Here is a 12,266-nt window from a genome sequence, read left to right as displayed (position 1 = left end):
ACCCACCTGATCAAGCCAACTGCTCTCACCTGTGGCACATTACCTCCTGCTTGTATAAAGACAACCCTTGCCTCACAGACTCTCCTTGCCAGATTGTTCTTTGTCATTCAATGCAAGACTTTCCAGTGGGTGTTCCCAGACTGCTTTCCCGTTGCCAGCCTGCCTCTGACTCTCCTGCTTCAACTGGTCCCCGGTAACCCACTCAGCCTTCTATCCCCAACCAAGAGCTCCACTTTCACCTTCCTGGTTTCTGTTTGCCTGTTCCCCATGACTGAGTGGAGAGACTGCCAGTCAGTTCTACATTTTGAGTTTACCTGTTCTGCTGCATGTGTATTCCTGTGCTGTGGATTACCTCCTTGCATGGCTGCACATTCTGCCTTTGTATGTGCACCACAACATCACCACGAGGCTTATTAAAGGCCATTATGAACTGTCCTTCTTGTCTGTGGTGCTGCATGTGAGTTCTGATCACACCTGTGACAGCTACATGTTGTTAGCTCAGTTATGTTCAATTGTTCAGTTCATTTTTACTGAAACCATGAGCACCAATGAATACAGTAATGCATTCAGATTTACCAGCATGATAAACAAGAGAAACTAAAAAAAGTGGTGACTCCCTACTTCTGAAGGTGTCATAATGTCGAATATGTATTCATTCCTCGATTACCAGGTAAGTTATTTATATTCCTTTAGTCCACAAGAGTCCGCCAATCTATAGAATCCAAAGAGATTTTTATAAAAAAGAATTCTAGTTGTGTCGGTATGCTGGGTGAAATCTTCCTCAGGTGCCGTAAAACAAATGTGGTAACTCTCTCTCGCTCTCTGATGCACTGACTGTCGGAGCTAGTTCTAATCAATGATTCATAATTAATATGTTATTCAAAGCCTATTTTTATAAAAGCTATATTAATACTGGCTTAAAGAGGGAACAGATAGCATATTTTCCTAAATATATCATTATGAAGATAATGTGGGTTGCACAGGTTAGTGGCCACAGTAAAATCAGACTATCAGCGTTTACATAGGTTACTTAGTGGCTTTGCAATAAGCTTCTGCCACCGGTGCCAACATTTTGCGGAAAAAATCTGCTTTACGGCAGGAAACGTGTCATGTATTACAAAATTGGTAGGTCAGCCAATCAGGGACTGGAGCGGGTTCTTATGAGGAGTTGGGCATGAGATAGTTGAGTCACGAGCACAATGGCAGACGGACAAAGTTCGGAGACAAGTGAAAAACGGCCTAGCAAAAGAATACAAGCTCTACTGTCTGAGGAGGCAAAGAAGAGCAAAAAGGAGAGTGATAAAAGAAAAGGAAAAACAAGAGTAACCCTCAGTCAGGCGTTCAAGAGATGGAGGGAGCTCCGTGACCAAAGAGGCTTCAAAACCGATGTCCAGCTAGCTTTCTTTCTAATGGATCAGTAAGTAACACGGCTAAATGTTAGCTAGATGAGAGAGGACTGTGCTGTACTGGCTGCTAGTTAATTCCTAGCTGGCCAGCATCGCAAATCGCCGCAACTAGGGACCGGGTAGCGAGTGCTGGTCGGCTGACATCCTTGTTGCCATTCTACGGCAGCCCTCAGACAGTGATACCCCCCTCCCTTCTGTTCTCCTCTCATGGAGGCAGCTATTGAGAGACATCACCCAGCTAAGTTACGCCCAGCTAAGTGAACACTGAACTTTATTTCCCATTCAATTTGAGCTCCAACCGGCCGCATCGTTTCCATACGGTACAGTTTATTCTAGAATCGGGACTGTTTACATGTGCATATTGGTATGATTCCACTGTGTCTACTGTTGTTTGTATTGATACTGTACATACTGGTATAATTTACCGTGAATTGTTTGTACTGGTACTGTGCATTCTGGTATATTTATTTGCATTACTATTTGTTTTTTCTTCAGATAAATCTGATAATTGTTGCTCTGTCTCTTTACTAATTTATTTAGTAGAGTGTCCACACACCTTCTCATTCTACATATACATAGAGGTATACCAGTGGCTTTACAGCCTACATTTTATTTAATCTAGATAGTCTAATAGAGTCATATTATTGATTATCTCTGATCCCCACGGTCAATTTGGTCGTTGCGACAGTGCGACGCAACACCACTGACGCTAGGTGGTGCCAAGCTAAAAAAAAACAAATCCTATCTGTTGCCTCTTTAAAGCAGCTGTGTGGAACTTTTTACCATTTATAAAACCCTTGAAGATCCACATATTTATTTGAACCCAACAGCGACAAAAAAGCCTTTCTCTATATGGCTATTTAGCGTAACCTCGGTCAGGTCAGACACAGCGGAAGTCAGCAAACCAGAATACGGCACCCGGAGGCGGAAGTAAGTCTGCACACCCGCAGCGGCCCGCAGCGGCCTGCAGCCATTAAACCACAGAAGAAGAAGGAGCTGTGTTTACGAGTAGGATTTAAGAAACAGGCTAAATGACATGTAGTAGGGAGTAGTGAATGATTTCGGACACATTGCACACTCATGTACAGTAGGTGGTGGTATGCACCTGGAAGTTGTTTGCGATCCACCAATGAATTGAGAGAAGAAGAAGAGCCGTGTTTACGTTTTAGAGAGTGTTCTTCAAATAAGCGGTACGCAACGGGCATTGCTGAACACATAACAGTTTTACTAGATGTATCTACAAGGACTTGATTGTACTTTCGATGTCATGGCGGATAAAGGAGGAGCACCATCTAAAAGAAAAAGAACAGAAGAACACAAGAAGGCTAAACGGGACAGTGATAGGGCTCGAGCCTGTAAACCTCGGTCGGGCATTCACCAAGTGGAGAGAGCTGAGAGATTGGAAAGGTTTTACAACTGATCCCGAGTTGGCCCTTTTCCTAATCGACAGGTATGTAATTTTTGTTTTTATTTAGAGAATATACCGCAACTTGTTAGACGTTGTTTCACTTCAATATATGACGACATGGAAGTTATAAGTGTTGGGAATCAACACATATTTACCTCACACGGTGGCACCAAATATGTTGGGGTCAACATATATTTACCTCACTCGACGGCACCATAAATGTTGGGGTCAACACACTAGGTTTCACACGGAGGCAGCAAATATGTTGGGGTTTTAATTGGCTATCGGAAATAATTAATAATTATTATTAATAATTATGTTAAATAATGTGACTTAATTAACATTAAATCACCTCGTGGGGCACCATTCCCGTAAAGGAAAAAATGATAGCCACTTAAAGATATCAGTCTCATAAAATACGTTAAACTATTAATTTGGAGTTTTGATTAATAATTGAATTAATGACAACAACCAAAATTAACAGTAACGCCTGAAGGATTTTGGAGTTCTTGACGCAGCAGAGGTTGACTATTCATTCACCCTTGCGCAACATTAAACAGACAGCAGGTATGATGCCAAAGAATTATATTTATTCACAAATTAGCAAAGCAAACCAAAACGCACAAATTCTAACTAACTATATACAAGCTTGGTGTGTATATGTGTGTGTGTGTGTGTGAGTGTGAGAGAGAGAGAGAGAGAGAGAGAGAGAGAAAGAAGAGAAAGACAAAGGCAGGTGTGGTGATCAAGGAGCCATTTGGCCTACAAAACAAAATGGCTGACAACAGAGAACTACCAAAATGGCAGAATCAAGGCTGCTTCAGTTTCGGAGGAGGTGTTTGTCTGACCGTGTGGTCAGGACAAAGACAAAGGAAAAGAAGCGGGAACTTAGAGATGCCTGGTTGGGGTAGCTCTGTTGAAAGCCTATTTGTTAATGAGTCTATGTCAATGTGACGTGTGTTGCAAACGGTCTGGATTAGTGCAGAGATTGTTTAGTTGTATGCAAGAATCTGTTTGTGAACAGTATTAGCAAACTAAACACTTAGCTTTGGCGAAGCCAACTAATCAATGACCTGACTGCAATCTATCACAACACTACTCAGTAAACAGCATTAAATCACATACAACAAGTTAAACAGTCTTGCTTAGCCTGTAAAGCTGTGATAAGCTATGCCCAGTTGTTACATTACCGATCCTTGAATGGATGGAAGAAAGAGTCACTTGGTAGTGGGCTGCGTTGTTAGCCGGCAGAAGAAGGCCGGGAAGATGGTCCCAGGTGCAGTCTTGGTTGAGTCCTTTGTCCCAAAGGTTCTGATCCGAGGAACCTGGTCGCTCGGGGTCCTTGCAGAGTTAGATGCTGGGTGCTAACTCACTTAGTTCCTTGTTGCTGGAAAGCTAGTTGCAATGGCCTTGTGTTTGCAACAGAGTCTGTGATCAGTTGCCCTCCCTTTAGTGGTTTGGGCCTCTGGAGCAGGGGTTTGGGCCTCTGGGCTGTTCCAAGCCCAGCCGGAGAGCGGTGTGAGCTGTTGAAGCTCCTGGAGCAAGAAGAGCGAGAACTGAAGAAGGGAGCAGATCTTGTACAGATGCCTGTGACATCAGAGTCACATGTCACTGTAAAAGGTCTTGTCCAATCAAGTTTTGGGACTTGAGTCTCACTGAGGTGTGAGGTGAGATCTCCTGTGGAGATGGGTGTCGCATAGCCCTCTTTGTTTGAAGACAAAGAGCATGCAGAGGAAAAAGCCTTTAAATTGTCCCGTGATGATTTTACGAAATGATAAATCATCTGTGGTCCTGTGAATCCCAACATAAGCAAGCTAAATGTAACGTTAGCTAATGTGAACCGCTTTTGTCTAGTAACGTTACAACAAACACCACAAAATTATCTGTGACTGTGACCATGAACACAAATATACAGCAGGCACTTGTCCTCAGTTTATAAGAAATTCAGAGCTACACCAGAACATTTGTGATTTTCCTCTCGCTCTCCAAAACAAATGCATGCTGTAATTTCCGGCTGCAGTCGAGATTTTACGAATGAAGCCAAATGCCGGCTGCAGTCGGAATTTTACGACACCATGCTGTGGGTGTCGTACCGCTTCGACCAAAGGGGGCACTATAATCAACGGAAACGTAAAGTTCCGCACAGCTACTTTAAATAAACAATTTGATTGTATTTCCCATCTTTGCTGAGCACAGTTTTGTGCAAAAGGAATTAAGGCCTGTTCCATATAGATGCCTGTTTAAGGTATAGGGTATTATACATATATCTTCTTACTATATAATGACAAAAACTCTGTCTGTCTGTGGGGGTGTGTGTGTGTGTGTGTGTGTCTGTTCCAAGTTTTTCTCCTCACTGACTTGGTCAATCCATGTGAAATTTGGCACAGTGGTGGAGGGTAGTGGGATGCGAATGAAGCAATATTACATCAATTGGCCCGCTATTGCAACCGATTGCAAATTGCAAACTTTGAATGGGCATATCTCATGCCCCATATGTCGTACAGACATGAAACTTTACAGAGATGCCTCTCCCCATGAGGAACAAATTTGCCTCAAGAACCCATAACTTCTGGTTATATAGATTTTCCGCCATTTTGAATTTTTTGAAAAACAAAACAAAAAAAAAAAAACACTTCAAATCGATCTCTTTCTAGGAAGTTTGACTGATCTGCATGAAACTCGGTGAACATAATCTAGGGACCAATATATAAAGTTCCCTCTTGGCAAAAGTTGGAAAACTTACTAAAACTGAGCTTCTATAAGGCAATGAATACTGCAGAGGGCCTGGCTCATCACATAAAGCTGTACAACATCTCAAGGGTTTCACCGAGCACCACGCAACCTATGTAGGCATATGACCACATATAATCTGAGGGGACTCCTCCATTATTGACCAGATCAAACAAAATGGAGAGCTAATTTCTTATCTAGGCCTAACCGCCATATCGATTTTTACTAAACTTGGTAGATATGTAGAAGTAGTAGTAGTAGTAGTAGTAGTGCTTTATTCACACACAAATCATAATTTACCAAAATCATATTATGGCCAGTTTTAGGCATGTGAAGTGGTCTCCTGAGGAAGCAATCTAAAGCTTATGGTAGGAGCCATTGGACATAGATTTACATACATTTGACATGCACTTAACACTTTCGTACATTTAACATACAACATATATACATTTTACATACACTTAATGTTTACGTACATTTAACATACTACATATAACACAACATACACTTAACATACAATTTGAAATCCCAGGATGTACATTTATGTATATGAGTTCAACAGTTGTTTCTTCAGATGGCGTTTGAATATGGAGATAGACTGTGATATTTTGAGGCTGTCACTCAGCTCATTCCAGATCTGTGGTCCCCGGCACACTACTGGTTCCTACACGTTTGCGTTTTTTACCTACAATAAGGTGTTTGTGTCTGGTATTGTGGGTGTGTTGGGGAACGGAGATCGATACGAGTTGTTATAGTCTGTGGTTCAAACCTGAGATCACCTGATGTATTGTGCAAGCCTTGTGGAAGTAATTGAATTCTTTGAGATGAAGGATACCATAACAGGCAAACAGATGACGACTAGTTGAATTAGCTTTTGTCCAGGAGATGGCACGAATGATCTTTTTCTGTAGGATTTCAAGTTTTTCGAGGTGGCTAGGATAGGTGTTACACCAGATGATGTTACAGTAGTTAAAATGTGGTTCAAACAGAGTTTTGTACAAGGTGAGAGGGGCAGAGCACAGAAGCTGGTGTCTCAGTTTGAAGAACAGACCGACGTATTTGGATAACTTCTAAACAAGATCTATGGGACTTTTAAAATTTAAACAGTCATCTATGAGGACCCCAAGGAATTTGGTGGAGTCTCTTTCTATCTTTTTATCTCTTCACCTTCTATTTTGATCTGGATTGAAGAATTTTTCATTTTTGTTTGTTTTTTGTTAGAGTGAAATAACATATAATTAGTTTTCCCAATATTGAGAGAGAGTTTGTTTACTTTAAACCAAGTGTCCACACTCAAGAGCTCCTTGTTGAGGAGGTCTTGAAGTTCATAAATATTGTTGTGTGATGTAAGCAAGTTAGTGTCATCTGCAAAAATTATTTTATGGAGCACTTTTGAGGAATTGACCAGATTGTTTATGTAAATGATGAAGAGGAGTGGCTCCAGAATAGAACCCTGTGGGACCCCATATTTGATGTGTTTATGTAGAGATTTACTATTGTTAATGTTTACATATTGTTGTCTCTGAGAAATACAGCTTGTCAATCATTTGAGAGCTGAACCTCTTATCCCATAGTGGGTCAATTTATCCAGCAATATGTCTAAATTAATGGTGTCAAAGGCCTTAGACAGGTCCAAAAATATACTGATACCATAGTCACCTTGTTCCAATACGTCATTTTCTCTTTCGAGAAGATCAAGGACAGCCATAAAGGTGGTATTTTTCTTCCTGAAACCATATTGAGATGATGTAAGTATGTTTAACTTATTGAGATAGTCGCTCAATCTAATGTACACGACTCTCTCCAGTATTTTGGAGAGTGTGGGTAGGAAAGATATGGGGCGATAATTAGCCTTGTCATTTTTTTCACCGGATTTATATATGGTAATTGCTATTTTTGTCTTTTCAGGAACAATGCCTGTGGATAGGGAGAGATTGAGATAGTGGGCAAGTGGCTCCACAATTTCATTGGCAAGGGATTTTAGGATTTTGCTGTTTATCTCATCCTCACCTGCTGAGTTGGAGCTTTTCATAGCCTTTATAATGTTGAGGACTTCATTTTTGTCTGTTGGTTTCAGGAAGAAAGAGTTTAGATAGTTGCCTGTCAGGTATTGCTGATACAAAATACCCTGCGGTTGACTGATCTTTCTTGAAAGGTTTTCCCCTATGGACACAAAGTAATTTAAAGTAAATTCATTGGCAAGGTCAGTATTGTTTTCATTAACGGAGTCAGGGAGCACAGTATGTTTTTGGCCTCTGTTTAGGACATTGTTTAGCACCTACCAAGATTCCTTTGAGTCACCCTGAGTAGCTTGTAGGAGTTTACAATAATAATTAGCTTTACTTTTCCTTAATGTTCGTGTGAGTTTATTTCTATAGGTGGTATACTTATTTTTAATTTCAATGTTGTAGTTTTTTTAGGTATCTTTTGTATAGTTTACTTTTGTGCTTAATAGAATTGGATATTGGACAGCTATTGGACACGGTTTATTGTCCGTTTATTGTCCGTCCTCCTGTGTGTGACAGTCTTGACAGGGATGGTATTGTGTATGGAGTCCCTTATTGCATGAACCAGGCTGTCATATGCAGTGTTCGGGTCGTTGCAGAGATAAACAAAGTCCCAATCTTTGGCCTGAAGGCTGGTGTTTAACTGCTGAAATGTTCTCTCGTTTAGTATTCTGGTTTTCACTGGGTGACGTAAAGGTAGACACTTGAGTGCAAGGTTGAAAAACAGTACAAATGGAAAGTGATCAGAGATATCAGAGAAAAGCACACCTGAAGTTTGTGTTTCGGATGTTTGTGATGATGTCAGTGATTGTCCTAGAGGAGTGGGTTACTCGTGTAGATAAATTAATGGTGGGGAAGAAGGCAGAGGAATGTAAGGTATTAATGAAGTCGTTTTTAACTGAGTCTTCCCTGGAGATATCAATATTGTAATCTCCTAGAAGGATGCAGTCATTGTTGATTCTATTAATAAGCATCAAAAGCTCATCCAGATTTAAATTAAAGGTAGATAGATTGGTGTCAGGGGGGCGGTAAATCACTCCTACTATAAGGTTTATGCCCATATTATTGTTGACCTCAATGAAGAGGGAGTCAGTGCATTTATCATTAAGGACAAGATCATCACGAACTTTCACATGCATGCCAGAATGGACATATAGACATACACCTCCACCTCTTCTATCTAATCTGTTGTTATAATGCAATACATAACCCTCAAGGTTTAAAGTATCAATATATGACTTATCATTAAGCCAGGTCTCACTACAGCCAATTATGTTGAAGCGACAGCCTGTGTTTGAAATCAGTGATGCTCGTTCATCATGGTGTTTGTTCAAACTTCTTATATTTAGATGCAAAATTGAAAATTTATTATTACCAGTTAGGGATTTTAATTGCTCAGGAGTATAGTTCATACAGGTTACATTCTCACTGATGTCAATACAATGATGCACGTCATCTCCTTCAGAATTTAAGTTGTCAAAACTCATAAAGTAATATAGTGGAACTGTAGATTATTGGGATCACACACAGACGCAAACAGACAAACACACATGAACATACATTTGATAACAAAGTCAGACTTATCCACACATACCTAGACATAGACAGACGCAAACAGACACAGACACACACACACACACACACACACACACACACACCAACAAGGACACACATGCACACATCATGCACACGCTTGTATTTTAGTACCATTATAGCAGGATCTCAATCCCACAACCTATAATTATGTTGTATATATAAGTAAACAACTAAAATAGTAATCACAGGATATTCCGTGGGCGTTTTTAATGTATAATAATTTCCATAATACAAATTTAGCAAAAATAAATAAATAAAGGGAGAATCCCTTGGTCAAGGTGCGAAGTAAATAAGAAAGTTCAGTTCAAGTCAGTTTAGTGTCCAGTTTGCACGTTTGAGAGACAAAATGTGGATGCTATCCAAAGCATTTCAGAGCAGCTGGTCCGGCTAGGTAATGTCAAATGCTAACCAGATTACCCATGCTAACATAGTTGTCTCAGCTGCAAGAGGTAGTGTAACGTTACATTGTCAACATTTAGAAACTCTCTTTATGTACTCCTCAGCCTACTCGACTGAGTCCAGTCCAGGATCTCACCGAAGAGCTCCTTCAACATCTTGGGGAATAAGAGTGGGTCGGAATTCTCAACAGATTCTGGCAGGCCCACGATTTTGATATTGTTACGTCTGCTGAAAGCCTCCATAGATATGAATTTTGTGACCAGCTTGGTGTTTGTCTCGGCTAGCCTAGCACAGGTCTCTGTTAACTTTGCACAAGTGGCTTCCAGTACCTGTATACGAGTATCCTGCGAATTTGCATTCACCTTGAGGTCCTTGATCTTTGTCGAGTGGTCATCAGTTTTTTTTTAGAGCTTCTCCATGGATGCCTGGAACTCAGCGGCGATAGCTAGCCTGTTGGTAGAACAGGACGCCTCAAGGTGACTGGAGAAATTTAACTCTAATTGGCAACTGGGTGGCACTATAACAACAGAAAAATGCTTAAAGATGGCTAAAATGCGACTGATCACTGTGGCTCCCCCTGTGGCCGAATGTGGGTTTGTTTTTTTTTTTCAAATTTTTGGTATGACTAAGTCATGGTATGGTATGCTGTACTCAATGGATATGGACTAGTTATACTATATTAGGGGTCTTCCTCAAGCTCTGGACAGAGACCCCAGATGTTGTACCCAGAACTGTCTCAGGAGCATCTTTGCACACCCTGCACCTGTGGTCCTGTCTGGTGTGATAGACCCCCAGACAGATCTTGTACTAAGTGCCTGTTATTGTGCTGCAATGATTAGTGCTTCTGTGCTGTCTTTTGGTTGAGCCTTTTCCAGCCACTGGTAGGATTTCTTGATGTCTGCAACGTCTTCAATCTGGTGTATCCCTGGACTTTGGTTGTTTCGTTTGGACAGTGGCTCTAATGAGTTTGAGATCAATGAAAAATAAGACAGGTCGGCGGGGCGATGTCACCATCACTCCCACAGTCCAAGATTGGGTACCAAGCCCCAATAGTTACAAACTGCCTCAATGTAAGAGCAGCTGACCTGAGAAGGAAGATCGCGAGGAAACTGGAAACCTGTTACAGACAAATCAAAGCTTTCCTGGATCATTAATCAAGCAAGCAAAATAACTGGCAAAACTCAAAATCAATTATCAGCACTCCACACCCAAGCAGTTAAAAGGAAAGCCAACCTCATTACACAGGATCCTGCCCACCCCCTGCACAAGTCCTTCCAACTCCTGCCATCAGGCCGCCGCTATAAAGTCCCCCTATGTAAGAAAAACATGCACAAAAACTCATTCATACCCACTGCCATAAACATCTTAAATAAACAATGAACAATGGACAAAAATATCCCTGATGCACTATGTCACTTTACACATATCCACACCTTTTATCTTGTCTATTTTTACAGTTTTAATTTTATACTTGTTTTTAAGATCTATACACACTGTGTGTGCTTTCAGAATCTGTGTTGTGCAATTGTTTCAAATCAGTGTATTGTCTTGTCTTGTATGTGGACCCACATCGAAGAAGATTTTCTGTTACGACAGACAATAAACTTTTCTGAATCTGAATCCCAAAGCTGAGTACCTTCAGATGATGTGCTAGAAGTTGTAAATGCTGCCCTAAATACCATCCCTACAAAACCATCACTGAGACCAACAAGCTGATTCACAGTACAGCAAAATGCTGGAGATGCTTGGGTACAAGATGGACATGGCACATAAGAACGAGTACTCTCCATGGAAGAGACAGCTGGAGGCCAAGATAAAGGCAACATGGAGAGAAATTAGCCAACTAGCAGAGCTACACAGAGGGACCATGGTGAATAAAGGGGTACCGAGGAAATACAACAAGCTCACCATTACTGAGGCACTCGAAACTGCCAAAAAAGATTAACAGCTCTGGCTATCCGGCTGAAGAGATACACCAAAGAGGTAGAAGCCAGGAGAATAAACAGGATGTTCTCCACTGAACCAGCCAATGTGTTCTGTCAGTGGCAGGGAAATAACAGCAGGTCAGACCCACCAAGAGCTGAGATGGAAACATACCGGAAGGGCATATGGGAAAGAGAAGCATCACACAACACCGATGCCCAATGGCTAGTGGACCTCTCTACAACTCAGAAACTCTTTATCTGCTCTGGCCTCTAGCGCTACCGTAAGAAACCTCGGCGTAATATTTGATCAAGATTTGTCTTTTAATTTTCATTTAAAAGAAACCTCACGGACTGCATTTTTTCATCTGCGTAATATTGTGAAAATTAGGCCTATCCTGACCTGAAAAGATGCAGAAAAATTGGTCCACGCTTTTGTTACCTCAAGGCTGGATTACTGTCACTCCCTATTATCAGGTAGCTCTAATAAGTCTTTAAAAACTCTCCAGCTAATTCAGAATCCAGCAGCACGTGTACTAACAGGAACTAAGAAATGAGATCATATTTCTCTTGTTTTAGCTTCTCTGCACTGGCTCCCTGTAAAATCCAGAATTGAATTTAAAATCCTACTGTTAACTTATAAATGGTCAGGCTCCGTCATATCTTAGAGAGCTCATAGCGCCATATTATCCCACCAGAACACTGCGCTCTGAGAATGCAGGGTTATTTGTGGTCCCTAAAGTCTCCAAAAGTAGATCAGGCGCCAGAGCCTTCAGCTATCAGACTCCTCTCCTGTGGA

General features: G+C 41.1%; 1 pseudogene; it reads left to right on the top strand.

Moving 5' to 3' along the window:
* Positions 1–8,282: 8,282 nt before the first annotated feature.
* On the top strand, positions 8,283–11,744 carry LOC144462606 (uncharacterized; annotated as a pseudogene).
* Positions 11,745–12,266: the final 522 nt, after the last annotated feature.

This window comes from Epinephelus lanceolatus, chromosome 3 (assembly GCF_041903045.1).
Source record: "Epinephelus lanceolatus isolate andai-2023 chromosome 3, ASM4190304v1, whole genome shotgun sequence".
NCBI lineage: Eukaryota > Metazoa > Chordata > Actinopteri > Perciformes > Serranidae > Epinephelus > Epinephelus lanceolatus.
This window is presented reverse-complemented; position numbering and strand designations above follow the sequence as displayed.